This window comes from Microcebus murinus, chromosome 28 (assembly GCF_040939455.1).
Source record: "Microcebus murinus isolate Inina chromosome 28, M.murinus_Inina_mat1.0, whole genome shotgun sequence".
Classification (NCBI taxonomy): Eukaryota; Metazoa; Chordata; class Mammalia; order Primates; family Cheirogaleidae; genus Microcebus; species Microcebus murinus.
In genome coordinates, this window is record NC_134131.1 from 17,096,431 (window position 1) to 17,123,890 (window position 27,460).

The 27,460-nt window shown below is 62.7% G+C and overlaps 7 non-coding genes across 7 annotated transcripts; all 7 read right to left on the reverse strand.

The window, feature by feature from the left end:
• Positions 1-700: 700 nt before the first annotated feature.
• Positions 701-819, reverse strand: LOC142865337 (5S ribosomal RNA). Its single transcript, XR_012915640.1, has one exon. It is a non-coding gene; the product is annotated as a 5S ribosomal RNA (ribosomal RNA).
• A 3,776-nt stretch (positions 820-4,595) lies between these two features.
• Positions 4,596-4,714, reverse strand: LOC142865338 (5S ribosomal RNA). Its single transcript, XR_012915641.1, has one exon. It is a non-coding gene; the product is annotated as a 5S ribosomal RNA (ribosomal RNA).
• Positions 4,715-8,486: 3,772 nt separating this feature from the next.
• LOC142865339 (5S ribosomal RNA) lies at positions 8,487-8,605 on the reverse strand. The gene has a single exon (XR_012915642.1). It is a non-coding gene; the product is annotated as a 5S ribosomal RNA (ribosomal RNA).
• Positions 8,606-12,391: 3,786 nt separating this feature from the next.
• LOC142865340 (5S ribosomal RNA) lies at positions 12,392-12,510 on the reverse strand. Its single transcript, XR_012915643.1, has one exon. It is a non-coding gene; the product is annotated as a 5S ribosomal RNA (ribosomal RNA).
• A 3,778-nt stretch (positions 12,511-16,288) lies between these two features.
• On the reverse strand, positions 16,289-16,407 carry LOC142865341 (5S ribosomal RNA). Its single transcript, XR_012915644.1, has one exon. It is a non-coding gene; the product is annotated as a 5S ribosomal RNA (ribosomal RNA).
• A 3,772-nt stretch (positions 16,408-20,179) lies between these two features.
• On the reverse strand, positions 20,180-20,298 carry LOC142865343 (5S ribosomal RNA). The gene has a single exon (XR_012915646.1). It is a non-coding gene; the product is annotated as a 5S ribosomal RNA (ribosomal RNA).
• Positions 20,299-24,076: 3,778 nt separating this feature from the next.
• LOC142865344 (5S ribosomal RNA) lies at positions 24,077-24,195 on the reverse strand. Its single transcript, XR_012915647.1, has one exon. It is a non-coding gene; the product is annotated as a 5S ribosomal RNA (ribosomal RNA).
• Between the last annotated feature and the right edge of the window lie 3,265 nt (positions 24,196-27,460).

Here is a 27,460-nt window from a genome sequence, read left to right on the forward strand (position 1 = left end):
GCTTGAGCCCGGAGATTGAGGTTGCTGTGAGCTAGGCTGACGCCATGGCACTCACTCTAGCCTGGGCAGCAAAACGAGACTCTGTCTCAAAAAAAAAAAAAAAAAAAAAAAAGAACACAGGGGGGAGGGGGGCACGGGCAACACATGTCACCTGAATACGTGTACTCCCATCATCTGCTTGAAGAGAGAGAGAAAAGAAAATGCAATCATAGAGGTAAGAGACACTTTTTAAAAATAATGAATCCGAAGAGAAAAGTAAAAGGAGGCCTGTGGAGCAGGTCTGGGTGTGACTCCGGATCCCCCAACATCAGGTGCCACCACCAAAGATTCCTGCGTGTAGCCCATAGAACCCCAAAAGCAACGGGACGAGTTCTGGTCACATACTCCCTCAAAATGACATCCTGGCCTTCTTCTGGAACTCCCTCCCCTCTCAGACTCTCAAGGTTTCCTCCAGCGTGTCGGTTCCCACAGAGCAGACCTTTGGTCTGAGACCTGACAGTCCAGATGCCACGCATGCTGCCGCGTGGCGGCGGTGTCGCGGCTTGGGACAAGAGGAGGCCCCACGGTGCGGGCTGGGGCGCCAGGCACCGCGGGCGGGCGCTGAGGGTGGGGGTGACCCCCACCCCGGGCCGCCGCCACGCTCCCAGAAAGGGGACAGAACAAGAGGCAAAAAAAAAAAAAAAAAAAAAAAAAAAGCAGCAGCCTGTGGCACCCGGTATTCCCAGGCGGTCTCCCATCCAAGTACTAACCAGGCCCGACCCTGCTTAGCTTCCGAGACCAGACGAGATCGGGGGCGTTCAGGGTGGTGTGGCCCTAGACGGCGGCGGAGGGCGCCCCTGCCCCGCTCGAGAAGCCGAGCCTCTCTGGGCTTCCCCGCCGCCGCCTCCCGCCCCAGGCCCCGCGCCGGGCCGGGCCGGTTGAGTTCGCTGGCCGGGTCCCGCGGGCTCCCAGGGACGGGGGTGATGGGCGGGGCGGGGCGGGGGGCTGTCTCTCTACACACACACACACACTCACACTCACTCACACTCACACAAGATGCACCTCCACGGCTGGACTCGCCAAGGTGGAGCCCTCCCAGCCCCCCTCGTCTCCTCGCCCGGCCTCCTTCACCTACCCGCTGCCCACCCCCAGCGCGTCGCTGCCTGCCGCTGACTGCGCACGCGCGGGACGCTCGCCCTTTGACCCCAGCCAGGGGCCGCCCTCCCCCACAACCCCTTTCAGCTGCGCCCCCCCCCTCGCCCTGTGGGTGGGCTGCCGCCTATTCCCCGGGGCCAGGGCTGGGGCACAGCCAGTGTATGGGGCGTCTCTCTCTGGGGATGTGTCCCATGGGTGGGGTGGGGTGGCGTGGTTTGGGGGGCGCTGAAGAAATCAGTCCCCTCCATCTCCTACCTCTGGAAAACGCCCAAGCCCGTGGAGAACTGCCGGCACCGCTTCGTGGGGGCCGGGACCCTCCTCCGTGTCCTCCTGTGGCCCAGTCCAAGGGGCCTGGGCCTGGCCGGGGCTGCATTGGACCCCGACCACCCTGGCGTGTGGACTCGCTAAAAATCGGCCATTAGATATTGGATTCCAGCTTCCTGGAGGTCATTTCACTAATGAGTGCACCGGAAAGTGTTTCCTAATCCATCTGTGAGGGTGGCAACTGAAAGAGAATTTGAAAGCTGACAGAATAGGCGAGGGAAGGCATAGGAGATTTCCACACCCAGCAAGGAAGACTTTCCCGAAATGGAAGCAAGAAACGAGCAAACAGAGACACCGGTAGCCCGCCCGGAAAAGAGTCTGCCCCTGAGAGAAAGCACCCTGACCAGGTTCACCCGTGGGTGGGTGGCGAGCTAGCGGCATTCAGAAGAGCGAGGCCCGCAGTCTGTGCGGAAGACACCTGCGCTCGGGTGTGTGTGGCGGCGCGATTCACAAGCAGCTCTAGACGTTAAACCAAGGAGAAGCCAGGGAGTTCCCTACGCCCCAGGTGTCCTCAGCCCACGACTGGCTGCTGTGGGAATGCGAAGCCCGGCTCCTTGTCTCAGAGCGGGGTTCCCAGGAGGATCAGGCTGAAGCTGGGACTTGGCCTCAAAGTGTCCCCTCGCATGGCCACCCCCTTCCCCTTCCTGCTCCTCTACTCCTGGTGCCCCTCCATCCAGGGGCCAGACCTTAAAGAGTCACCGCAAGAGAATCCTGGTCCCAAAGGAGCCTTCTGGGGGACCGGTGCTGAGAGAGGTTGTGGGCATGGCCCGCTGGGGCTCTGCCCGACCCAGGGCTGAGAGATGCCACCTCCCAGCTCTGGGTCCCTGCAGGAAGTGTTGGCAAGCACAGGGCCGGTCCTCCAAAGGCCCAGGTGCAGGGAGCCCAGGCCAAGCAGCCTGTGGAAGAAGCCACTTGCCGTGCCACCCCGGGAACAGGACTGCAGGCCCCGGCCCTTCCCACCTCCTCCTCCTCCTCCTCCTCCTCCCCCCGCCCCCCCCCACAGGGCACAGGGCTCAGAGACACCTCAGACTCTTGCTACCCAAAGTGCAAAGGGCATCAGTTGCTCCTCCAACCCCCCCGCCCAGCAGACCACGTTGTCCAGCCAGCCCCCGGGCCTCCCTGGGGTGCCCAGCTCAAAAGTGCAGACACCCACCGGACCCTCAATCTCAGTTTTCGGATGTTTTTGCCACTCTAAGGACCCGCAGGCCAGCTGGGCCTTCCGGCAGGACAGAGAGCCCCGGAATCCGACGTGGAGAGCTGCGTGTACGTCCCCATCAGGAGGCGGTCCCCACCTCCGCGGCTCTCCCCTTGTGGGGAGCGGCAGCCCAGCCGGCAGCCCCAGGGCCTCAGGGAAGACACCAGGCTGGGCCCCCGCGGCACAGCGGGGGCACGTCCCCCGCACTCAAGCGACTTAGGGACGGCTGCTGGAGACTGCTGCGGCCACCCTGCTGCCGGGTTCCTGGAGGGCTTCCTGGAAGCAGCGTCCACACCAAGCCCTTGGAAGGCCCAGGCGACGGAGGAGCCGGTCAGGCAGGGGCCGAGGACGGTGAGAGGCCGGGCGGGCGGGAAGGACCATGTCAGGCAGGGGCAGAGGACGGTGACAGGCCGGGCGGGGAGGAGCCGGACAGGCGGGGGCCCAGGACAGTGACGGGCCTGGCCGGGGAGGAGTGCGTCAGGCAGGGGCAGAGGAGACGGGCTGGGTAAGGGTTAGGGTTACAGTTAGGGCACAATTCACAATCGCAAAGACGTGGAAGCGACCCGAGTGCCCATCCATCCAGGAGTGCATGAATAAAATGTGGCGCGTGGACACCACGGAGTGCCATTCGGCTGTGAGGAGCAGCGGTGAGAGGGCGCCTCTCGTGTTCTCCTGGCCAGAGCTGGGACCCGTTCCAGTAAGCCAGGTATCCCAAGAATGGACACACGAGCACCACGTGAGCGCGCTCACCAGCAAATTGGTACGAACGGATGGACGCCTAAGTGGACAGAGAGGAATCACCTTCATCGGGTGGGTGTCGGGCGGGTGGGGGGAGGGGAGGGGCATACACATCCATTAGGCATGGGGTGGGTGCGCACCGACTGGGGGATGGGCGCACTTGAAGCTCTGACCCGAGGGGGGAGGCTTGGAGAGGGCAAGGCACCCGACCTTAACATTGGTACCCCCACAATACGCTGGAACAACATGAGAGGTATATGAATAAGAACACAGGGGGGGCCGGGCGCGGTGGCTCACGCCTGTAATCCTAGCTCTCTGGGAGGCCGAGGCGGGCGGATTGCTCCAGGTCAGGAGTTCGAAACCAGCCTGAGCAAGAGCGAGACCCCGTCTCTACTAAAAATAGAAAGAAATTAATTGGCCAACTAATATATATAGAAAAACACAGCCGGGCGTGGTGGTGCATGCCTGTAGTCCCAACTACTCGGGAGGCTGAGGCAGCAGGATTGCTTGAGCCCGGAGATTGAGGTTGCTGTGAGCTAGGCTGACGCCATGGCACTCACTCTAGCCTGGGCAGCAAAACGAGACTCTGTCTCAAAAAAAAAAAAAAAAAAAAAAAGAACACAGGGGGGAGGGGGGCACGGGCAACACATGTCACCTGAATACGTGTACTCCCATCATCTGCTTGAAGAGAGAGAGAAAAGAAAATGCAATCATAGAGGTAAGAGACACTTTTTAAAAATAATGAATCCGAAGAGAAAAGTAAAAGGAGGCCTGTGGAGCAGGTCTGGGTGTGACTCCGGATCCCCCAACATCAGGTGCCACCACCAAAGATTCCTGCGTGTAGCCCATAGAACCCCAAAAGCAACGGGACGAGTTCTGGTCACATACTCCCTCAAAATGACATCCTGGCCTTCTTCTGGAACTCCCTCCCCTCTCAGACTCTCAAGGTTTCCTCCAGCGTGTCGGTTCCCACAGAGCAGACCTTTGGTCTGAGACCTGACAGTCCAGATGCCACGCATGCTGCCGCGTGGCGGCGGTGTCGCGGCTTGGGACAAGAGGAGGCCCCACGGTGCGGGCTGGGGCGCCAGGCACCGCGGGCGGGCGCTGAGGGTGGGGGTGACCCCCACCCCGGGCCGCCGCCACGCTCCCAGAAAGGGGACAGAACAAGAGGCAAAAAAAAAAAAAAAAAAAAAAAAAAAGCAGCAGCCTGTGGCACCCGGTATTCCCAGGCGGTCTCCCATCCAAGTACTAACCAGGCCCGACCCTGCTTAGCTTCCGAGACCAGACGAGATCGGGGGCGTTCAGGGTGGTGTGGCCCTAGACGGCGGCGGAGGGCGCCCCTGCCCCGCTCGAGAAGCCGAGCCTCTCTGGGCTTCCCCGCCGCCGCCTCCCGCCCCAGGCCCCGCGCCGGGCCGGGCCGGTTGAGTTCGCTGGCCGGGTCCCGCGGGCTCCCAGGGACGGGGGTGATGGGCGGGGCGGGGCGGGGGGCTGTCTCTCTACACACACACACACACTCACACTCACTCACACTCACACAAGATGCACCTCCACGGCTGGACTCGCCAAGGTGGAGCCCTCCCAGCCCCCCTCGTCTCCTCGCCCGGCCTCCTTCACCTACCCGCTGCCCACCCCCAGCGCGTCGCTGCCTGCCGCTGACTGCGCACGCGCGGGACGCTCGCCCTTTGACCCCAGCCAGGGGCCGCCCTCCCCCACAACCCCTTTCAGCTGCGCCCCCCCCCTCGCCCTGTGGGTGGGCTGCCGCCTATTCCCCGGGGCCAGGGCTGGGGCACAGCCAGTGTATGGGGCGTCTCTCTCTGGGGATGTGTCCCATGGGTGGGGTGGGGTGGCGTGGTTTGGGGGGCGCTGAAGAAATCAGTCCCCTCCATCTCCTACCTCTGGAAAACGCCCAAGCCCGTGGAGAACTGCCGGCACCGCTTCGTGGGGGCCGGGACCCTCCTCCGTGTCCTCCTGTGGCCCAGTCCAAGGGGCCTGGGCCTGGCCGGGGCTGCATTGGACCCCGACCACCCTGGCGTGTGGACTCGCTAAAAATCGGCCATTAGATATTGGATTCCAGCTTCCTGGAGGTCATTTCACTAATGAGTGCACCGGAAAGAGTTTCCTAATCCATCTGTGAGGGTGGCAACTGAAAGAGAATTTGAAAGCTGACAGAATAGGCGAGGGAAGGCATAGGAGATTTCCACACCCAGCAAGGAAGACTTTCCCGAAATGGAAGCAAGAAACGAGCAAACAGAGACACCGGTAGCCCGCCCGGAAAAGAGTCTGCCCCTGAGAGAAAGCACCCTGACCAGGTTCACCCGTGGGTGGGTGGCGAGCTAGCGGCATTCAGAAGAGCGAGGCCCGCAGTCTGTGCGGAAGACACCTGCGCTCGGGTGTGTGTGGCGGCGCGATTCACAAGCAGCTCTAGACGTTAAACCAAGGAGAAGCCAGGGAGTTCCCTACGCCCCAGGTGTCCTCAGCCCACGACTGGCTGCTGTGGGAATGCGAAGCCCGGCTCCTTGTCTCAGAGCGGGGTTCCCAGGAGGATCAGGCTGAAGCTGGGACTTGGCCTCAAAGTGTCCCCTCGCATGGCCACCCCCTTCCCCTTCCTGCTCCTCTACTCCTGGTGCCCCTCCATCCAGGGGCCAGACCTTAAAGAGTCACCGCAAGAGAATCCTGGTCCCAAAGGAGCCTTCTGGGGGACCGGTGCTGAGAGAGGTTGTGGGCATGGCCCGCTGGGGCTCTGCCCGACCCAGGGCTGAGAGATGCCACTTCCCAGCTCTGGGTCCCTGCAGGAAGTGTTGGCAAGCACAGGGCCGGTCCTCCAAAGGCCCAGGTGCAGGGAGCCCAGGCCAAGCAGCCTGTGGAAGAAGCCACTTGCCGTGCCACCCCGGGAACAGGACTGCAGGCCCCGGCCCTTCCCACCTCCTCCTCCTCCTCCTCCTCCTCCCCCCGCCCCCCCCCACAGGGCACAGGGCTCAGAGACACCTCAGACTCTTGCTACCCAAAGTGCAAAGGGCATCAGTTGCTCCTCCAACCCCCCCGCCCAGCAGACCACGTTGTCCAGCCAGCCCCCGGGCCTCCCTGGGGTGCCCAGCACAAAAGTGCAGACACCCACCGGACCCTCAATCTCAGTTTTCGGATGTTTTTGCCACTCTAAGGACCCGCAGGCCAGCTGGGCCTTCGGGCAGGACAGAGAGCCCCGGAATCCGACGTGGAGAGCTGCGTGTACGTCCCCATCAGGAGGCGGTCCCCACCTCCGCGGCTCTCCCCTTGTGGGGAGCGGCAGCCCAGCCGGCAGCCCCAGGGCCTCAGGGAAGACACCAGGCTGGGCCCCCGCGGCACAGCGGGGGCACGTCCCCCGCACTCAAGCGACTTAGGGACGGCTGCTGGAGACTGCTGCGGCCACCCTGCTGCCGGGTTCCTGGAGGGCTTCCTGGAAGCAGCGTCCACACCAAGCCCTTGGAAGGCCCAGGCGACGGAGGAGCCGGTCAGGCAGGGGCCGAGGACGGTGAGAGGCCGGGCGGGCGGGAAGGACCATGTCAGGCAGGGGCAGAGGACGGTGACAGGCCGGGCGGGGAGGAGCCGGACAGGCGGGGGCCCAGGACAGTGACGGGCCTGGCCGGGGAGGAGTGCGTCAGGCAGGGGCAGAGGAGACGGGCTGGGTAAGGGTTAGGGTTACAGTTAGGGCACAATTCACAATCGCAAAGACGTGGAAGCGACCCGAGTGCCCATCCATCCAGGAGTGCATGAATAAAATGTGGCGCGTGGACACCACGGAGTGCCATTCGGCTGTGAGGAGCAGCGGTGAGAGGGCGCCTCTCGTGTTCTCCTGGCCAGAGCTGGGACCCGTTCCAGTAAGCCAGGTATCCCAAGAATGGACACACGAGCACCACGTGAGCGCGCTCACCAGCAAATTGGTACGAACGGATGGACGCCTAAGTGGACAGAGAGGAATCACCTTCATCGGGTGGGTGTCGGGCGGGTGGGGGGAGGGGAGGGGCATACACATCCATTAGGCATGGGGTGGGTGCGCACCGACTGGGGGATGGGCGCACTTGAAGCTCTGACCCGAGGGGGGAGGCTTGGAGAGGGCAAGGCACCCGACCTTAACATTGGTACCCCCACAATACGCTGGAACAACATGAGAGGTATATGAATAAGAACACAGGGGGGGCCGGGCGCGGTGGCTCACGCCTGTAATCCTAGCTCTCTGGGAGGCCGAGGCGGGCGGATTGCTCCAGGTCAGGAGTTCGAAACCAGCCTGAGCAAGAGCGAGACCCCGTCTCTACTAAAAATAGAAAGAAATTAATTGGCCAACTAATATATATAGAAAAACACAGCCGGGCGTGGTGGTGCATGCCTGTAGTCCCAACTACTCGGGAGGCTGAGGCAGCAGGATTGCTTGAGCCCGGAGATTGAGGTTGCTGTGAGCTAGGCTGACGCCATGGCACTCACTCTAGCCTGGGCAGCAAAACGAGACTCTGTCTCAAAAAAAAAAAAAAAAAAAGAACACAGGGGGGAGGGGGGCACGGGCAACACATGTCACCTGAATACTTGTACTCCCATCATCTGCTTGAAGAGAGAGAGAAAAGAAAATGCAATCATAGAGGTAAGAGACACTTTTTAAAAATAATGAATCCGAAGAGAAAAGTAAAAGGAGGCCTGTGGAGCAGGTCTGGGTGTGACTCCGGATCCCCCAACATCAGGTGCCACCACCAAAGATTCCTGCGTGTAGCCCATAGAACCCCAAAAGCAACGGGACGAGTTCTGGTCACATACTCCCTCAAAATGACATCCTGGCCTTCTTCTGGAACTCCCTCCCCTCTCAGACTCTCAAGGTTTCCTCCAGCGTGTCGGTTCCCACAGAGCAGACCTTTGGTCTGAGACCTGACAGTCCAGATGCCACGCATGCTGCCGCGTGGCGGCGGTGTCGCGGCTTGGGACAAGAGGAGGCCCCACGGTGCGGGCTGGGGCGCCAGGCACCGCGGGCGGGCGCTGAGGGTGGGGGTGACCCCCACCCCGGGCCGCCGCCACGCTCCCAGAAAGGGGACAGAACAAGAGGCAAAAAAAAAAAAAAAAAAAAAAAAAAAGCAGCAGCCTGTGGCACCCGGTATTCCCAGGCGGTCTCCCATCCAAGTACTAACCAGGCCCGACCCTGCTTAGCTTCCGAGACCAGACGAGATCGGGGGCGTTCAGGGTGGTGTGGCCCTAGACGGCGGCGGAGGGCGCCCCTGCCCCGCTCGAGAAGCCGAGCCTCTCTGGGCTTCCCCGCCGCCGCCGCCTCCCGCCCCAGGCCCCGCGCCGGGCCGGGCCGGTTGAGTTCGCCGGCCGGGTCCCGCGGGCTCCCAGGGACGGGGGTGATGGGCGGGGCGGGGCGGGGCGGGGCGGGGGGCTGTCTCTCTATACACACACACACACACTCACACTCACTCACACTCACACAAGATGCGCCTCCACGGCTGGACTCGCCAAGGTGGAGCCCTCCCAGCCCCCCTCGTCTCCTCGCCCGGCCTCCTTCACCTACCCGCTGCCCACCCCCAGCGCGTCGCTGCCTGCCGCTGACTGCGCACGCGCGGGACGCTCGCCCTTTGACCCCAGCCAGGGGCCGCCCTCCCCCACAACCCCTTTCAGCTGCGCCCCCCCCCTCGCCCTGTGGGTGGGCTGCCGCCTATTCCCCGGGGCCAGGGCTGGGGCACAGCCAGTGTATGGGGCGTCTCTCTCTGGGGATGTGTCCCATGGGTGGGGTGGGGTGGCGTGGTTTGGGGGGCGCTGAAGAAATCAGTCCCCTCCATCTCCTACCTCTGGAAAACGCCCAAGCCCGTGGAGAACTGCCGGCACCGCTTCGTGGGGGCCGGGACCCTCCTCCGTGTCCTCCTGTGGCCCAGTCCAAGGGGCCTGGGCCTGGCCGGGGCTGCATTGGACCCCGACCACCCTGGCGTGTGGACTCGCTAAAAATCGGCCATTAGATATTGGATTCCAGCTTCCTGGAGGTCATTTCACTAATGAGTGCACCGGAAAGAGTTTCCTAATCCATCTGTGAGGGTGGCAACTGAAAGAGAATTTGAAAGCTGACAGAATAGGCGAGGGAAGGCATAGGAGATTTCCACACCCAGCAAGGAAGACTTTCCCGAAATGGAAGCAAGAAACGAGCAAACAGAGACACCGGTAGCCCGCCCGGAAAAGAGTCTGCCCCTGAGAGAAAGCACCCTGACCAGGTTCACCCGTGGGTGGGTGGCGAGCTAGCGGCATTCAGAAGAGCGAGGCCCGCAGTCTGTGCGGAAGACACCTGCGCTCGGGTGTGTGTGGCGGCGCGATTCACAAGCAGCTCTAGACGTTAAACCAAGGAGAAGCCAGGGAGTTCCCTACGCCCCAGGTGTCCTCAGCCCACGACTGGCTGCTGTGGGAATGCGAAGCCCGGCTCCTTGTCTCAGAGCGGGGTTCCCAGGAGGATCAGGCTGAAGCTGGGACTTGGCCTCAAAGTGTCCCCTCGCATGGCCACCCCCTTCCCCTTCCTGCTCCTCTACTCCTGGTGCCCCTCCATCCAGGGGCCAGACCTTAAAGAGTCACCGCAAGAGAATCCTGGTCCCAAAGGAGCCTTCTGGGGGACCGGTGCTGAGAGAGGTTGTGGGCATGGCCCGCTGGGGCTCTGCCCGAACCAGGGCTGAGAGATGCCACCTCCCAGCTCTGGGTCCCTGCAGGAAGTGTTGGCAAGCACAGGGCCGGTCCTCCAAAGGCCCAGGTGCAGGGAGCCCAGGCCAAGCAGCCTGTGGAAGAAGCCACTTGCCGTGCCACCCCGGGAACAGGACTGCAGGCCCCGGCCCTTCCCACCTCCTCCTCCTCCTCCTCCTCCTCCCCCCGCCCCCCCCCACAGGGCACAGGGCTCAGAGACACCTCAGACTCTTGCTACCCAAAGTGCAAAGGGCATCAGTTGCTCCTCCAACCCCCCCGCCCAGCAGACCACGTTGTCCAGCCAGCCCCCGGGCCTCCCTGGGGTGCCCAGCTCAAAAGTGCAGACACCCACCGGACCCTCAATCTCAGTTTTCGGATGTTTTTGCCACTCTAAGGACCCGCAGGCCAGCTGGGCCTTCCGGCAGGACAGAGAGCCCCGGAATCCGACGTGGAGAGCTGCGTGTACGTCCCCATCAGGAGGCGGTCCCCACCTCCGCGGCTCTCCCCTTGTGGGGAGCGGCAGCCCAGCCGGCAGCCCCAGGGCCTCAGGGAAGACACCAGGCTGGGCCCCCGCGGCACAGCGGGGGCACGTCCCCCGCACTCAAGCGACTTAGGGACGGCTGCTGGAGACTGCTGCGGCCACCCTGCTGCCGGGTTCCTGGAGGGCTTCCTGGAAGCAGCGTCCACACCAAGCCCTTGGAAGGCCCAGGCGACGGAGGAGCCGGTCAGGCAGGGGCCGAGGACGGTGAGAGGCCGGGCGGGCGGGAAGGACCATGTCAGGCAGGGGCAGAGGACGGTGACAGGCCGGGCGGGGAGGAGCCGGACAGGCGGGGGCCCAGGACAGTGACGGGCCTGGCCGGGGAGGAGTGCGTCAGGCAGGGGCAGAGGAGACGGGCTGGGTAAGGGTTAGGGTTACAGTTAGGGCACAATTCACAATCGCAAAGACGTGGAAGCGACCCGAGTGCCCATCCATCCAGGAGTGCATGAATAAAATGTGGCGCGTGGACACCACGGAGTGCCATTCGGCTGTGAGGAGCAGCGGTGAGAGGGCGCCTCTCGTGTTCTCCTGGCCAGAGCTGGGACCCGTTCCAGTAAGCCAGGTATCCCAAGAATGGACACACGAGCACCACGTGAGCGCGCTCACCAGCAAATTGGTACGAACGGATGGACGCCTAAGTGGACAGAGAGGAATCACCTTCATCGGGTGGGTGTCGGGCGGGTGGGGGGAGGGGAGGGGCATACACATCCATTAGGCATGGGGTGGGTGCGCACCGACTGGGGGATGGGCGCACTTGAAGCTCTGACCCGAGGGGGGAGGCTTGGAGAGGGCAAGGCACCCGACCTTAACATTGGTACCCCCACAATACGCTGGAACAACATGAGAGGTATATGAATAAGAACACAGGGGGGGCCGGGCGCGGTGGCTCACGCCTGTAATCCTAGCTCTCTGGGAGGCCGAGGCGGGCGGATTGCTCCAGGTCAGGAGTTCGAAACCAGCCTGAGCAAGAGCGAGACCCCGTCTCTACTAAAAATAGAAAGAAATTAATTGGCCAACTAATATATATAGAAAAACACAGCCGGGCGTGGTGGTGCATGCCTGTAGTCCCAACTACTCGGGAGGCTGAGGCAGCAGGATTGCTTGAGCCCGGAGATTGAGGTTGCTGTGAGCTAGGCTGACGCCATGGCACTCACTCTAGCCTGGGCAGCAAAACGAGACTCTGTCTCAAAAAAAAAAAAAAAAAAGAACACAGGGGGGAGGGGGGCACGGGCAACACATGTCACCTGAATACTTGTACTCCCATCATCTGCTTGAAGAGAGAGAGAAAAGAAAATGCAATCATAGAGGTAAGAGACACTTTTTAAAAATAATGAATCCGAAGAGAAAAGTAAAAGGAGGCCTGTGGAGCAGGTCTGGGTGTGACTCCGGATCCCCCAACATCAGGTGCCACCACCAAAGATTCCTGCGTGTAGCCCATAGAACCCCAAAAGCAACGGGACGAGTTCTGGTCACATACTCCCTCAAAATGACATCCTGGCCTTCTTCTGGAACTCCCTCCCCTCTCAGACTCTCAAGGTTTCCTCCAGCGTGTCGGTTCCCACAGAGCAGACCTTTGGTCTGAGACCTGACAGTCCAGATGCCACGCATGCTGCCGCGTGGCGGCGGTGTCGCGGCTTGGGACAAGAGGAGGCCCCACGGTGCGGGCTGGGGCGCCAGGCACCGCGGGCGGGCGCTGAGGGTGGGGGTGACCCCCACCCCGGGCCGCCGCCACGCTCCCAGAAAGGGGACAGAACAAGAGGCAAAAAAAAAAAAAAAAAAAAAAAAAAAGCAGCAGCCTGTGGCACCCGGTATTCCCAGGCGGTCTCCCATCCAAGTACTAACCAGGCCCGACCCTGCTTAGCTTCCGAGACCAGACGAGATCGGGGGCGTTCAGGGTGGTGTGGCCCTAGACGGCGGCGGAGGGCGCCCCTGCCCCGCTCGAGAAGCCGAGCCTCTCTGGGCTTCCCCGCCGCCGCCGCCTCCCGCCCCAGGCCCCGCGCCGGGCCGGGCCGGTTGAGTTCGCCGGCCGGGTCCCGCGGGCTCCCAGGGACGGGGGTGATGGGCGGGGCGGGGCGGGGCGGGGCGGGGGGCTGTCTCTCTATACACACACACACACACTCACACTCACTCACACTCACACAAGATGCGCCTCCACGGCTGGACTCGCCAAGGTGGAGCCCTCCCAGCCCCCCTCGTCTCCTCGCCCGGCCTCCTTCACCTACCCGCTGCCCACCCCCAGCGCGTCGCTGCCTGCCGCTGACTGCGCACGCGCGGGACGCTCGCCCTTTGACCCCAGCCAGGGGCCGCCCTCCCCCACAACCCCTTTCAGCTGCGCCCCCCCCCTCGCCCTGTGGGTGGGCTGCCGCCTATTCCCCGGGGCCAGGGCTGGGGCACAGCCAGTGTATGGGGCGTCTCTCTCTGGGGATGTGTCCCATGGGTGGGGTGGGGTGGCGTGGTTTGGGGGGCGCTGAAGAAATCAGTCCCCTCCATCTCCTACCTCTGGAAAACGCCCAAGCCCGTGGAGAACTGCCGGCACCGCTTCGTGGGGGCCGGGACCCTCCTCCGTGTCCTCCTGTGGCCCAGTCCAAGGGGCCTGGGCCTGGCCGGGGCTGCATTGGACCCCGACCACCCTGGCGTGTGGACTCGCTAAAAATCGGCCATTAGATATTGGATTCCAGCTTCCTGGAGGTCATTTCACTAATGAGTGCACCGGAAAGAGTTTCCTAATCCATCTGTGAGGGTGGCAACTGAAAGAGAATTTGAAAGCTGACAGAATAGGCGAGGGAAGGCATAGGAGATTTCCACACCCAGCAAGGAAGACTTTCCCGAAATGGAAGCAAGAAACGAGCAAACAGAGACACCGGTAGCCCGCCCGGAAAAGAGTCTGCCCCTGAGAGAAAGCACCCTGACCAGGTTCACCCGTGGGTGGGTGGCGAGCTAGCGGCATTCAGAAGAGCGAGGCCCGCAGTCTGTGCGGAAGACACCTGAGCTCGGGTGTGTGTGGCGGCGCGATTCACAAGCAGCTCTAGACGTTAAACCAAGGAGAAGCCAGGGAGTTCCCAACGCCCCAGGTGTCCTCAGCCCACGACTGGCTGCTGTGGGAATGCGAAGCCCGGCTCCTTGTCTCAGAGCGGGGTTCCCAGGAGGATCAGGCTGAAGCTGGGACTTGGCCTCAAAGTGTCCCCTCGCATGGCCACCCCCTTCCCCTTCCTGCTCCTCTACTCCTGGTGCCCCTCCATCCAGGGGCCAGACCTTAAAGAGTCACCGCAAGAGAATCCTGGTCCCAAAGGAGCCTTCTGGGGGACCGGTGCTGAGAGAGGTTGTGGGCATGGCCCGCTGGGGCTCTGCCCGAACCAGGGCTGAGAGATGCCACCTCCCAGCTCTGGGTCCCTGCAGGAAGTGTTGGCAAGCACAGGGCCGGTCCTCCAAAGGCCCAGGTGCAGGGAGCCCAGGCCAAGCAGCCTGTGGAAGAAGCCACTTGCCGTGCCACCCCGGGAACAGGACTGCAGGCCCCGGCCCTTCCCACCTCCTCCTCCTCCTCCCCCCGCCCCCCCCACAGGGCACAGGGCTCAGAGACACCTCAGACTCTTGCTACCCAAAGTGCAAAGGGCATCAGTTGCTCCTCCAACCCCCCCGCCCAGCAGACCACGTTGTCCAGCCAGCCCCCGGGCCTCCCTGGGGTGCCCAGCACAAAAGTGCAGACACCCACCGGACCCTCAATCTCAGTTTTCGGATGTTTTTGCCACTCTAAGGACCCGCAGGCCAGCTGGGCCTTCGGGCAGGACAGAGAGCCCCGGAATCCGACGTGGAGAGCTGCGTGTACGTCCCCATCAGGAGGCGGTCCCCACCTCCGCGGCTCTCCCCTTGTGGGGAGCGGCAGCCCAGCCGGCAGCCCCAGGGCCTCAGGGAAGACACCAGGCTGGGCCCCCGCGGCACAGCGGGGGCACGTCCCCCGCACTCAAGCGACTTAGGGACGGCTGCTGGAGACTGCTGCGGCCACCCTGCTGCCGGGTTCCTGGAGGGCTTCCTGGAAGCAGCGTCCACACCAAGCCCTTGGAAGGCCCAGGCGACGGAGGAGCCGGTCAGGCAGGGGCCGAGGACGGTGAGAGGCCGGGCGGGCGGGAAGGACCATGTCAGGCAGGGGCAGAGGACGGTGACAGGCCGGGCGGGGAGGAGCCGGACAGGCGGGGGCCCAGGACAGTGACGGGCCTGGCCGGGGAGGAGTGCGTCAGGCAGGGGCAGAGGAGACGGGCTGGGTAAGGGTTAGGGTTACAGTTAGGGCACAATTCACAATCGCAAAGACGTGGAAGCGACCCGAGTGCCCATCCATCCAGGAGTGCATGAATAAAATGTGGCGCGTGGACACCACGGAGTGCCATTCGGCTGTGAGGAGCAGCGGTGAGAGGGCGCCTCTCGTGTTCTCCTGGCCAGAGCTGGGACCCGTTCCAGTAAGCCAGGTATCCCAAGAATGGACACACGAGCACCACGTGAGCGCGCTCACCAGCAAATTGGTACGAACGGATGGACGCCTAAGTGGACAGAGAGGAATCACCTTCATCGGGTGGGTGTCGGGCGGGTGGGGGGAGGGGAGGGGCATACACATCCATTAGGCATGGGGTGGGTGCGCACCGACTGGGGGATGGGCGCACTTGAAGCTCTGACCCGAGGGGGGAGGCTTGGAGAGGGCAAGGCACCCGACCTTAACATTGGTACCCCCACAATACGCTGGAACAACATGAGAGGTATATGAATAAGAACACAGGGGGGGCCGGGCGCGGTGGCTCACGCCTGTAATCCTAGCTCTCTGGGAGGCCGAGGCGGGCGGATTGCTCCAGGTCAGGAGTTCGAAACCAGCCTGAGCAAGAGCGAGACCCCGTCTCTACTAAAAATAGAAAGAAATTAATTGGCCAACTAATATATATAGAAAAACACAGCCGGGCGTGGTGGTGCATGCCTGTAGTCCCAACTACTCGGGAGGCTGAGGCAGCAGGATTGCTTGAGCCCGGAGATTGAGGTTGCTGTGAGCTAGGCTGACGCCATGGCACTCACTCTAGCCTGGGCAGCAAAACGAGACTCTGTCTCAAAAAAAAAAAAAAAAAAAAGAACACAGGGGGGAGGGGGGCACGGGCAACACATGTCACCTGAATACTTGTACTCCCATCATCTGCTTGAAGAGAGAGAGAAAAGAAAATGCAATCATAGAGGTAAGAGACACTTTTTAAAAATAATGAATCCGAAGAGAAAAGTAAAAGGAGGCCTGTGGAGCAGGTCTGGGTGTGACTCCGGATCCCCCAACATCAGGTGCCACCACCAAAGATTCCTGCGTGTAGCCCATAGAACCCCAAAAGCAACGGGACGAGTTCTGGTCACATACTCCCTCAAAATGACATCCTGGCCTTCTTCTGGAACTCCCTCCCCTCTCAGACTCTCAAGGTTTCCTCCAGCGTGTCGGTTCCCACAGAGCAGACCTTTGGTCTGAGACCTGACAGTCCAGATGCCACGCATGCTGCCGCGTGGCGGCGGTGTCGCGGCTTGGGACAAGAGGAGGCCCCACGGTGCGGGCTGGGGCGCCAGGCACCGCGGGCGGGCGCTGAGGGTGGGGGTGACCCCCACCCCGGGCCGCCGCCACGCTCCCAGAAAGGGGACAGAACAAGAGGCAAAAAAAAAAAAAAAAAAAAAAAAAAAGCAGCAGCCTGTGGCACCCGGTATTCCCAGGCGGTCTCCCATCCAAGTACTAACCAGGCCCGACCCTGCTTAGCTTCCGAGACCAGACGAGATCGGGGGCGTTCAGGGTGGTGTGGCCCTAGACGGCGGCGGAGGGCGCCCCTGCCCCGCTCGAGAAGCCGAGCCTCTCTGGGCTTCCCCGCCGCCGCCTCCCGCCCCAGGCCCCGCGCCGGGCCGGGCCGGTTGAGTTCGCTGGCCGGGTCCCGCGGGCTCCCAGGGACGGGGGTGATGGGCGGGGCGGGGCGGGGGGCTGTCTCTCTACACACACACACACACTCACACTCACTCACACTCACACAAGATGCACCTCCACGGCTGGACTCGCCAAGGTGGAGCCCTCCCAGCCCCCCTCGTCTCCTCGCCCGGCCTCCTTCACCTACCCGCTGCCCACCCCCAGCGCGTCGCTGCCTGCCGCTGACTGCGCACGCGCGGGACGCTCGCCCTTTGACCCCAGCCAGGGGCCGCCCTCCCCCACAACCCCTTTCAGCTGCGCCCCCCCCCTCGCCCTGTGGGTGGGCTGCCGCCTATTCCCCGGGGCCAGGGCTGGGGCACAGCCAGTGTATGGGGCGTCTCTCTCTGGGGATGTGTCCCATGGGTGGGGTGGGGTGGCGTGGTTTGGGGGGCGCTGAAGAAATCAGTCCCCTCCATCTCCTACCTCTGGAAAACGCCCAAGCCCGTGGAGAACTGCCGGCACCGCTTCGTGGGGGCCGGGACCCTCCTCCGTGTCCTCCTGTGGCCCAGTCCAAGGGGCCTGGGCCTGGCCGGGGCTGCATTGGACCCCGACCACCCTGGCGTGTGGACTCGCTAAAAATCGGCCATTAGATATTGGATTCCAGCTTCCTGGAGGTCATTTCACTAATGAGTGCACCGGAAAGAGTTTCCTAATCCATCTGTGAGGGTGGCAACTGAAAGAGAATTTGAAAGCTGACAGAATAGGCGAGGGAAGGCATAGGAGATTTCCACACCCAGCAAGGAAGACTTTCCCGAAATGGAAGCAAGAAACGAGCAAACAGAGACACCGGTAGCCCGCCCGGAAAAGAGTCTGCCCCTGAGAGAAAGCACCCTGACCAGGTTCACCCGTGGGTGGGTGGCGAGCTAGCGGCATTCAGAAGAGCGAGGCCCGCAGTCTGTGCGGAAGACACCTGCGCTCGGGTGTGTGTGGCGGCGCGATTCACAAGCAGCTCTAGACGTTAAACCAAGGAGAAGCCAGGGAGTTCCCTACGCCCCAGGTGTCCTCAGCCCACGACTGGCTGCTGTGGGAATGCGAAGCCCGGCTCCTTGTCTCAGAGCGGGGTTCCCAGGAGGATCAGGCTGAAGCTGGGACTTGGCCTCAAAGTGTCCCCTCGCATGGCCACCCCCTTCCCCTTCCTGCTCCTCTACTCCTGGTGCCCCTCCATCCAGGGGCCAGACCTTAAAGAGTCACCGCAAGAGAATCCTGGTCCCAAAGGAGCCTTCTGGGGGACCGGTGCTGAGAGAGGTTGTGGGCATGGCCCGCTGGGGCTCTGCCCGACCCAGGGCTGAGAGATGCCACCTCCCAGCTCTGGGTCCCTGCAGGAAGTGTTGGCAAGCACAGGGCCGGTCCTCCAAAGGCCCAGGTGCAGGGAGCCCAGGCCAAGCAGCCTGTGGAAGAAGCCACTTGCCGTGCCACCCCGGGAACAGGACTGCAGGCCCCGGCCCTTCCCACCTCCTCCTCCTCCTCCTCCTCCTCCCCCCGCCCCCCCCCACAGGGCACAGGGCTCAGAGACACCTCAGACTCTTGCTACCCAAAGTGCAAAGGGCATCAGTTGCTCCTCCAACCCCCCCGCCCAGCAGACCACGTTGTCCAGCCAGCCCCCGGGCCTCCCTGGGGTGCCCAGCTCAAAAGTGCAGACACCCACCGGACCCTCAATCTCAGTTTTCGGATGTTTTTGCCACTCTAAGGACCCGCAGGCCAGCTGGGCCTTCCGGCAGGACAGAGAGCCCCGGAATCCGACGTGGAGAGCTGCGTGTACGTCCCCATCAGGAGGCGGTCCCCACCTCCGCGGCTCTCCCCTTGTGGGGAGCGGCAGCCCAGCCGGCAGCCCCAGGGCCTCAGGGAAGACACCAGGCTGGGCCCCCGCGGCACAGCGGGGGCACGTCCCCCGCACTCAAGCGACTTAGGGACGGCTGCTGGAGACTGCTGCGGCCACCCTGCTGCCGGGTTCCTGGAGGGCTTCCTGGAAGCAGCGTCCACACCAAGCCCTTGGAAGGCCCAGGCGACGGAGGAGCCGGTCAGGCAGGGGCCGAGGACGGTGAGAGGCCGGGCGGGCGGGAAGGACCATGTCAGGCAGGGGCAGAGGACGGTGACAGGCCGGGCGGGGAGGAGCCGGACAGGCGGGGGCCCAGGACAGTGACGGGCCTGGCCGGGGAGGAGTGCGTCAGGCAGGGGCAGAGGAGACGGGCTGGGTAAGGGTTAGGGTTACAGTTAGGGCACAATTCACAATCACAAAGACGTGGAAGCGACCCGAGTGCCCATCCATCCAGGAGTGCATGAATAAAATGTGGCGCGTGGACACCACGGAGTGCCATTCGGCTGTGAGGAGCAGCGGTGAGAGGGCGCCTCTCGTGTTCTCCTGGCCAGAGCTGGGACCCGTTCCAGTAAGCCAGGTATCCCAAGAATGGACACACGAGCACCACGTGAGCGCGCTCACCAGCAAATTGGTACGAACGGATGGACGCCTAAGTGGACAGAGAGGAATCACCTTCATCGGGTGGGTGTCGGGCGGGTGGGGGGAGGGGAGGGGCATACACATCCATTAGGCATGGGGTGGGTGCGCACCGACTGGGGGATGGGCGCACTTGAAGCTCTGACCCGAGGGGGGAGGCTTGGAGAGGGCAAGGCACCCGACCTTAACATTGGTACCCCCACAATACGCTGGAACAACATGAGAGGTATATGAATAAGAACACAGGGGGGGCCGGGCGCGGTGGCTCACGCCTGTAATCCTAGCTCTCTGGGAGGCCGAGGCGGGCGGATTGCTCCAGGTCAGGAGTTCGAAACCAGCCTGAGCAAGAGCGAGACCCCGTCTCTACTAAAAATAGAAAGAAATTAATTGGCCAACTAATATATATAGAAAAACACAGCCGGGCGTGGTGGTGCATGCCTGTAGTCCCAACTACTCGGGAGGCTGAGGCAGCAGGATTGCTTGAGCCCGGAGATTGAGGTTGCTGTGAGCTAGGCTGACGCCATGGCACTCACTCTAGCCTGGGCAGCAAAACGAGACTCTGTCTCAAAAAAAAAAAAAAAAAAAGAACACAGGGGGGAGGGGGGCACGGGCAACACATGTCACCTGAATACTTGTACTCCCATCATCTGCTTGAAGAGAGAGAGAAAAGAAAATGCAATCATAGAGGTAAGAGACACTTTTTAAAAATAATGAATCCGAAGAGAAAAGTAAAAGGAGGCCTGTGGAGCAGGTCTGGGTGTGACTCCGGATCCCCCAACATCAGGTGCCACCACCAAAGATTCCTGCGTGTAGCCCATAGAACCCCAAAAGCAACGGGACGAGTTCTGGTCACATACTCCCTCAAAATGACATCCTGGCCTTCTTCTGGAACTCCCTCCCCTCTCAGACTCTCAAGGTTTCCTCCAGCGTGTCGGTTCCCACAGAGCAGACCTTTGGTCTGAGACCTGACAGTCCAGATGCCACGCATGCTGCCGCGTGGCGGCGGTGTCGCGGCTTGGGACAAGAGGAGGCCCCACGGTGCGGGCTGGGGCGCCAGGCACCGCGGGCGGGCGCTGAGGGTGGGGGTGACCCCCACCCCGGGCCGCCGCCACGCTCCCAGAAAGGGGACAGAACAAGAGGCAAAAAAAAAAAAAAAAAAAAAAAAAAAGCAGCAGCCTGTGGCACCCGGTATTCCCAGGCGGTCTCCCATCCAAGTACTAACCAGGCCCGACCCTGCTTAGCTTCCGAGACCAGACGAGATCGGGGGCGTTCAGGGTGGTGTGGCCCTAGACGGCGGCGGAGGGCGCCCCTGCCCCGCTCGAGAAGCCGAGCCTCTCTGGGCTTCCCCGCCGCCGCCGCCTCCCGCCCCAGGCCCCGCGCCGGGCCGGGCCGGTTGAGTTCGCCGGCCGGGTCCCGCGGGCTCCCAGGGACGGGGGTGATGGGCGGGGCGGGGCGGGGCGGGGCGGGGGGCTGTCTCTCTATACACACACACACACACTCACACTCACTCACACTCACACAAGATGCGCCTCCACGGCTGGACTCGCCAAGGTGGAGCCCTCCCAGCCCCCCTCGTCTCCTCGCCCGGCCTCCTTCACCTACCCGCTGCCCACCCCCAGCGCGTCGCTGCCTGCCGCTGACTGCGCACGCGCGGGACGCTCGCCCTTTGACCCCAGCCAGGGGCCGCCCTCCCCCACAACCCCTTTCAGCTGCGCCCCCCCCCTCGCCCTGTGGGTGGGCTGCCGCCTATTCCCCGGGGCCAGGGCTGGGGCACAGCCAGTGTATGGGGCGTCTCTCTCTGGGGATGTGTCCCATGGGTGGGGTGGGGTGGCGTGGTTTGGGGGGCGCTGAAGAAATCAGTCCCCTCCATCTCCTACCTCTGGAAAACGCCCAAGCCCGTGGAGAACTGCCGGCACCGCTTCGTGGGGGCCGGGACCCTCCTCCGTGTCCTCCTGTGGCCCAGTCCAAGGGGCCTGGGCCTGGCCGGGGCTGCATTGGACCCCGACCACCCTGGCGTGTGGACTCGCTAAAAATCGGCCATTAGATATTGGATTCCAGCTTCCTGGAGGTCATTTCACTAATGAGTGCACCGGAAAGAGTTTCCTAATCCATCTGTGAGGGTGGCAACTGAAAGAGAATTTGAAAGCTGACAGAATAGGCGAGGGAAGGCATAGGAGATTTCCACACCCAGCAAGGAAGACTTTCCCGAAATGGAAGCAAGAAACGAGCAAACAGAGACACCGGTAGCCCGCCCGGAAAAGAGTCTGCCCCTGAGAGAAAGCACCCTGACCAGGTTCACCCGTGGGTGGGTGGCGAGCTAGCGGCATTCAGAAGAGCGAGGCCCGCAGTCTGTGCGGAAGACACCTGAGCTCGGGTGTGTGTGGCGGCGCGATTCACAAGCAGCTCTAGACGTTAAACCAAGGAGAAGCCAGGGAGTTCCCAACGCCCCAGGTGTCCTCAGCCCACGACTGGCTGCTGTGGGAATGCGAAGCCCGGCTCCTTGTCTCAGAGCGGGGTTCCCAGGAGGATCAGGCTGAAGCTGGGACTTGGCCTCAAAGTGTCCCCTCGCATGGCCACCCCCTTCCCCTTCCTGCTCCTCTACTCCTGGTGCCCCTCCATCCAGGGGCCAGACCTTAAAGAGTCACCGCAAGAGAATCCTGGTCCCAAAGGAGCCTTCTGGGGGACCGGTGCTGAGAGAGGTTGTGGGCATGGCCCGCTGGGGCTCTGCCCGAACCAGGGCTGAGAGATGCCACCTCCCAGCTCTGGGTCCCTGCAGGAAGTGTTGGCAAGCACAGGGCCGGTCCTCCAAAGGCCCAGGTGCAGGGAGCCCAGGCCAAGCAGCCTGTGGAAGAAGCCACTTGCCGTGCCACCCCGGGAACAGGACTGCAGGCCCCGGCCCTTCCCACCTCCTCCTCCTCCTCCCCCCGCCCCCCCCACAGGGCACAGGGCTCAGAGACACCTCAGACTCTTGCTACCCAAAGTGCAAAGGGCATCAGTTGCTCCTCCAACCCCCCCGCCCAGCAGACCACGTTGTCCAGCCAGCCCCCGGGCCTCCCTGGGGTGCCCAGCACAAAAGTGCAGACACCCACCGGACCCTCAATCTCAGTTTTCGGATGTTTTTGCCACTCTAAGGACCCGCAGGCCAGCTGGGCCTTCGGGCAGGACAGAGAGCCCCGGAATCCGACGTGGAGAGCTGCGTGTACGTCCCCATCAGGAGGCGGTCCCCACCTCCGCGGCTCTCCCCTTGTGGGGAGCGGCAGCCCAGCCGGCAGCCCCAGGGCCTCAGGGAAGACACCAGGCTGGGCCCCCGCGGCACAGCGGGGGCACGTCCCCCGCACTCAAGCGACTTAGGGACGGCTGCTGGAGACTGCTGCGGCCACCCTGCTGCCGGGTTCCTGGAGGGCTTCCTGGAAGCAGCGTCCACACCAAGCCCTTGGAAGGCCCAGGCGACGGAGGAGCCGGTCAGGCAGGGGCCGAGGACGGTGAGAGGCCGGGCGGGCGGGAAGGACCATGTCAGGCAGGGGCAGAGGACGGTGACAGGCCGGGCGGGGAGGAGCCGGACAGGCGGGGGCCCAGGACAGTGACGGGCCTGGCCGGGGAGGAGTGCGTCAGGCAGGGGCAGAGGAGACGGGCTGGGTAAGGGTTAGGGTTACAGTTAGGGCACAATTCACAATCGCAAAGACGTGGAAGCGACCCGAGTGCCCATCCATCCAGGAGTGCATGAATAAAATGTGGCGCGTGGACACCACGGAGTGCCATTCGGCTGTGAGGAGCAGCGGTGAGAGGGCGCCTCTCGTGTTCTCCTGGCCAGAGCTGGGACCCGTTCCAGTAAGCCAGGTATCCCAAGAATGGACACACGAGCACCACGTGAGCGCGCTCACCAGCAAATTGGTACGAACGGATGGACGCCTAAGTGGACAGAGAGGAATCACCTTCATCGGGTGGGTGTCGGGCGGGTGGGGGGAGGGGAGGGGCATACACATCCATTAGGCATGGGGTGGGTGCGCACCGACTGGGGGATGGGCGCACTTGAAGCTCTGACCCGAGGGGGGAGGCTTGGAGAGGGCAAGGCACCCGACCTTAACATTGGTACCCCCACAATACGCTGGAACAACATGAGAGGTATATGAATAAGAACACAGGGGGGGCCGGGCGCGGTGGCTCACGCCTGTAATCCTAGCTCTCTGGGAGGCCGAGGCGGGCGGATTGCTCCAGGTCAGGAGTTCGAAACCAGCCTGAGCAAGAGCGAGACCCCGTCTCTACTAAAAATAGAAAGAAATTAATTGGCCAACTAATATATATAGAAAAACACAGCCGGGCGTGGTGGTGCATGCCTGTAGTCCCAACTACTCGGGAGGCTGAGGCAGCAGGATTGCTTGAGCCCGGAGATTGAGGTTGCTGTGAGCTAGGCTGACGCCATGGCACTCACTCTAGCCTGGGCAGCAAAACGAGACTCTGTCTCAAAAAAAAAAAAAAAAAAAAGAACACAGGGGGGAGGGGGGCACGGGCAACACATGTCACCTGAATACTTGTACTCCCATCATCTGCTTGAAGAGAGAGAGAAAAGAAAATGCAATCATAGAGGTAAGAGACACTTTTTAAAAATAATGAATCCGAAGAGAAAAGTAAAAGGAGGCCTGTGGAGCAGGTCTGGGTGTGACTCCGGATCCCCCAACATCAGGTGCCACCACCAAAGATTCCTGCGTGTAGCCCATAGAACCCCAAAAGCAACGGGACGAGTTCTGGTCACATACTCCCTCAAAATGACATCCTGGCCTTCTTCTGGAACTCCCTCCCCTCTCAGACTCTCAAGGTTTCCTCCAGCGTGTCGGTTCCCACAGAGCAGACCTTTGGTCTGAGACCTGACAGTCCAGATGCCACGCATGCTGCCGCGTGGCGGCGGTGTCGCGGCTTGGGACAAGAGGCGGCCCCACGGTGCGGGCTGGGGCGCCAGGCACCGCGGGCGGGCGCTGAGGGTGGGGGTGACCCCCACCCCGGGCCGCCGCCACGCTCCCAGAAAGGGGACAGAACAAGAGGCAAAAAAAAAAAAAAAAAAAAAAAAAAAGCAGCAGCCTGTGGCACCCGGTATTCCCAGGCGGTCTCCCATCCAAGTACTAACCAGGCCCGACCCTGCTTAGCTTCCGAGACCAGACGAGATCGGGGGCGTTCAGGGTGGTGTGGCCCTAGACGGCGGCGGAGGGCGCCCCTGCCCCGCTCGAGAAGCCGAGCCTCTCTGGGCTTCCCCGCCGCCGCCGCCTCCCGCCCCAGGCCCCGCGCCGGGCCGGGCCGGTTGAGTTCGCCGGCCGGGTCCCGCGGGCTCCCAGGGACGGGGGTGATGGGCGGGGCGGGGCGGGGCGGGGCGGGGGGCTGTCTCTCTATACACACACACACACACTCACACTCACTCACACTCACACAAGATGCGCCTCCACGGCTGGACTCGCCAAGGTGGAGCCCTCCCAGCCCCCCTCGTCTCCTCGCCCGGCCTCCTTCACCTACCCGCTGCCCACCCCCAGCGCGTCGCTGCCTGCCGCTGACTGCGCACGCGCGGGACGCTCGCCCTTTGACCCCAGCCAGGGGCCGCCCTCCCCCACAACCCCTTTCAGCTGCGCCCCCCCCCTCGCCCTGTGGGTGGGCTGCCGCCTATTCCCCGGGGCCAGGGCTGGGGCACAGCCAGTGTATGGGGCGTCTCTCTCTGGGGATGTGTCCCATGGGTGGGGTGGGGTGGCGTGGTTTGGGGGGCGCTGAAGAAATCAGTCCCCTCCATCTCCTACCTCTGGAAAACGCCCAAGCCCGTGGAGAACTGCCGGCACCGCTTCGTGGGGGCCGGGACCCTCCTCCGTGTCCTCCTGTGGCCCAGTCCAAGGGGCCTGGGCCTGGCCGGGGCTGCATTGGACCCCGACCACCCTGGCGTGTGGACTCGCTAAAAATCGGCCATTAGATATTGGATTCCAGCTTCCTGGAGGTCATTTCACTAATGAGTGCACCGGAAAGAGTTTCCTAATCCATCTGTGAGGGTGGCAACTGAAAGAGAATTTGAAAGCTGACAGAATAGGCGAGGGAAGGCATAGGAGATTTCCACACCCAGCAAGGAAGACTTTCCCGAAATGGAAGCAAGAAACGAGCAAACAGAGACACCGGTAGCCCGCCCGGAAAAGAGTCTGCCCCTGAGAGAAAGCACCCTGACCAGGTTCACCCGTGGGTGGGTGGCGAGCTAGCGGCATTCAGAAGAGCGAGGCCCGCAGTCTGTGCGGAAGACACCTGAGCTCGGGTGTGTGTGGCGGCGCGATTCACAAGCAGCTCTAGACGTTAAACCAAGGAGAAGCCAGGGAGTTCCCAACGCCCCAGGTGTCCTCAGCCCACGACTGGCTGCTGTGGGAATGCGAAGCCCGGCTCCTTGTCTCAGAGCGGGGTTCCCAGGAGGATCAGGCTGAAGCTGGGACTTGGCCTCAAAGTGTCCCCTCGCATGGCCACCCCCTTCCCCTTCCTGCTCCTCTACTCCTGGTGCCCCTCCATCCAGGGGCCAGACCTTAAAGAGTCACCGCAAGAGAATCCTGGTCCCAAAGGAGCCTTCTGGGGGACCGGTGCTGAGAGAGGTTGTGGGCATGGCCCGCTGGGGCTCTGCCCGAACCAGGGCTGAGAGATGCCACCTCCCAGCTCTGGGTCCCTGCAGGAAGTGTTGGCAAGCACAGGGCCGGTCCTCCAAAGGCCCAGGTGCAGGGAGCCCAGGCCAAGCAGCCTGTGGAAGAAGCCACTTGCCGTGCCACCCCGGGAACAGGACTGCAGGCCCCGGCCCTTCCCACCTCCTCCTCCTCCTCCCCCCGCCCCCCCCACAGGGCACAGGGCTCAGAGACACCTCAGACTCTTGCTACCCAAAGTGCAAAGGGCATCAGTTGCTCCTCCAACCCCCCCGCCCAGCAGACCACGTTGTCCAGCCAGCCCCCGGGCCTCCCTGGGGTGCCCAGCACAAAAGTGCAGACACCCACCGGACCCTCAATCTCAGTTTTCGGATGTTTTTGCCACTCTAAGGACCCGCAGGCCAGCTGGGCCTTCGGGCAGGACAGAGAGCCCCGGAATCCGACGTGGAGAGCTGCGTGTACGTCCCCATCAGGAGGCGGTCCCCACCTCCGCGGCTCTCCCCTTGTGGGGAGCGGCAGCCCAGCCGGCAGCCCCAGGGCCTCAGGGAAGACACCAGGCTGGGCCCCCGCGGCACAGCGGGGGCACGTCCCCCGCACTCAAGCGACTTAGGGACGGCTGCTGGAGACTGCTGCGGCCACCCTGCTGCCGGGTTCCTGGAGGGCTTCCTGGAAGCAGCGTCCACACCAAGCCCTTGGAAGGCCCAGGCGACGGAGGAGCCGGTCAGGCAGGGGCCGAGGACGGTGAGAGGCCGGGCGGGCGGGAAGGACCATGTCAGGCAGGGGCAGAGGACGGTGACAGGCCGGGCGGGGAGGAGCCGGACAGGCGGGGGCCCAGGACAGTGACGGGCCTGGCCGGGGAGGAGTGCGTCAGGCAGGGGCAGAGGAGACGGGCTGGGTAAGGGTTAGGGTTACAGTTAGGGCACAATTCACAATCGCAAAGACGTGGAAGCGACCCGAGTGCCCATCCATCCAGGAGTGCATGAATAAAATGTGGCGCGTGGACACCACGGAGTGCCATTCGGCTGTGAGGAGCAGCGGTGAGAGGGCGCCTCTCGTGTTCTCCTGGCCAGAGCTGGGACCCGTTCCAGTAAGCCAGGTATCCCAAGAATGGACACACGAGCACCACGTGAGCGCGCTCACCAGCAAATTGGTACGAACGGATGGACGCCTAAGTGGACAGAGAGGAATCACCTTCATCGGGTGGGTGTCGGGCGGGTGGGGGGAGGGGAGGGGCATACACATCCATTAGGCATGGGGTGGGTGCGCACCGACTGGGGGATGGGCACACTTGAAGCTCTGACCCGAGGGGGGAGGCTTGGAGAGGGCAAGGCACCCGACCTTAACATTGGTACCCCCACAATACGCTGGAACAACATGAGAGGTATATGAATAAGAACACAGGGGGGGCCGGGCGCGGTGGCTCACGCCTGTAATCCTAGCTCTCTGGGAGGCCGAGGCGGGCGGATTGCTCCAGGTCAGGAGTTCGAAACCAGCCTGAGCAAGAGCGAGACCCCGTCTCTACTAAAAATAGAAAGAAATTAATTGGCCAACTAATATATATAGAAAAACACAGCCGGGCGTGGTGGTGCATGCCTGTAGTCCCAACTACTCGGGAGGCTGAGGCAGCAGGATTGCTTGAGCCCGGAGATTGAGGTTGCTGTGAGCTAGGCTGACGCCATGGCACTCACTCTAGCCTGGGCAGCAAAACGAGACTCTGTCTCAAAAAAAAAAAAAAAAAAAAGAACACAGGGGGGAGGGGGGCACGGGCAACACATGTCACCTGAATACTTGTACTCCCATCATCTGCTTGAAGAGA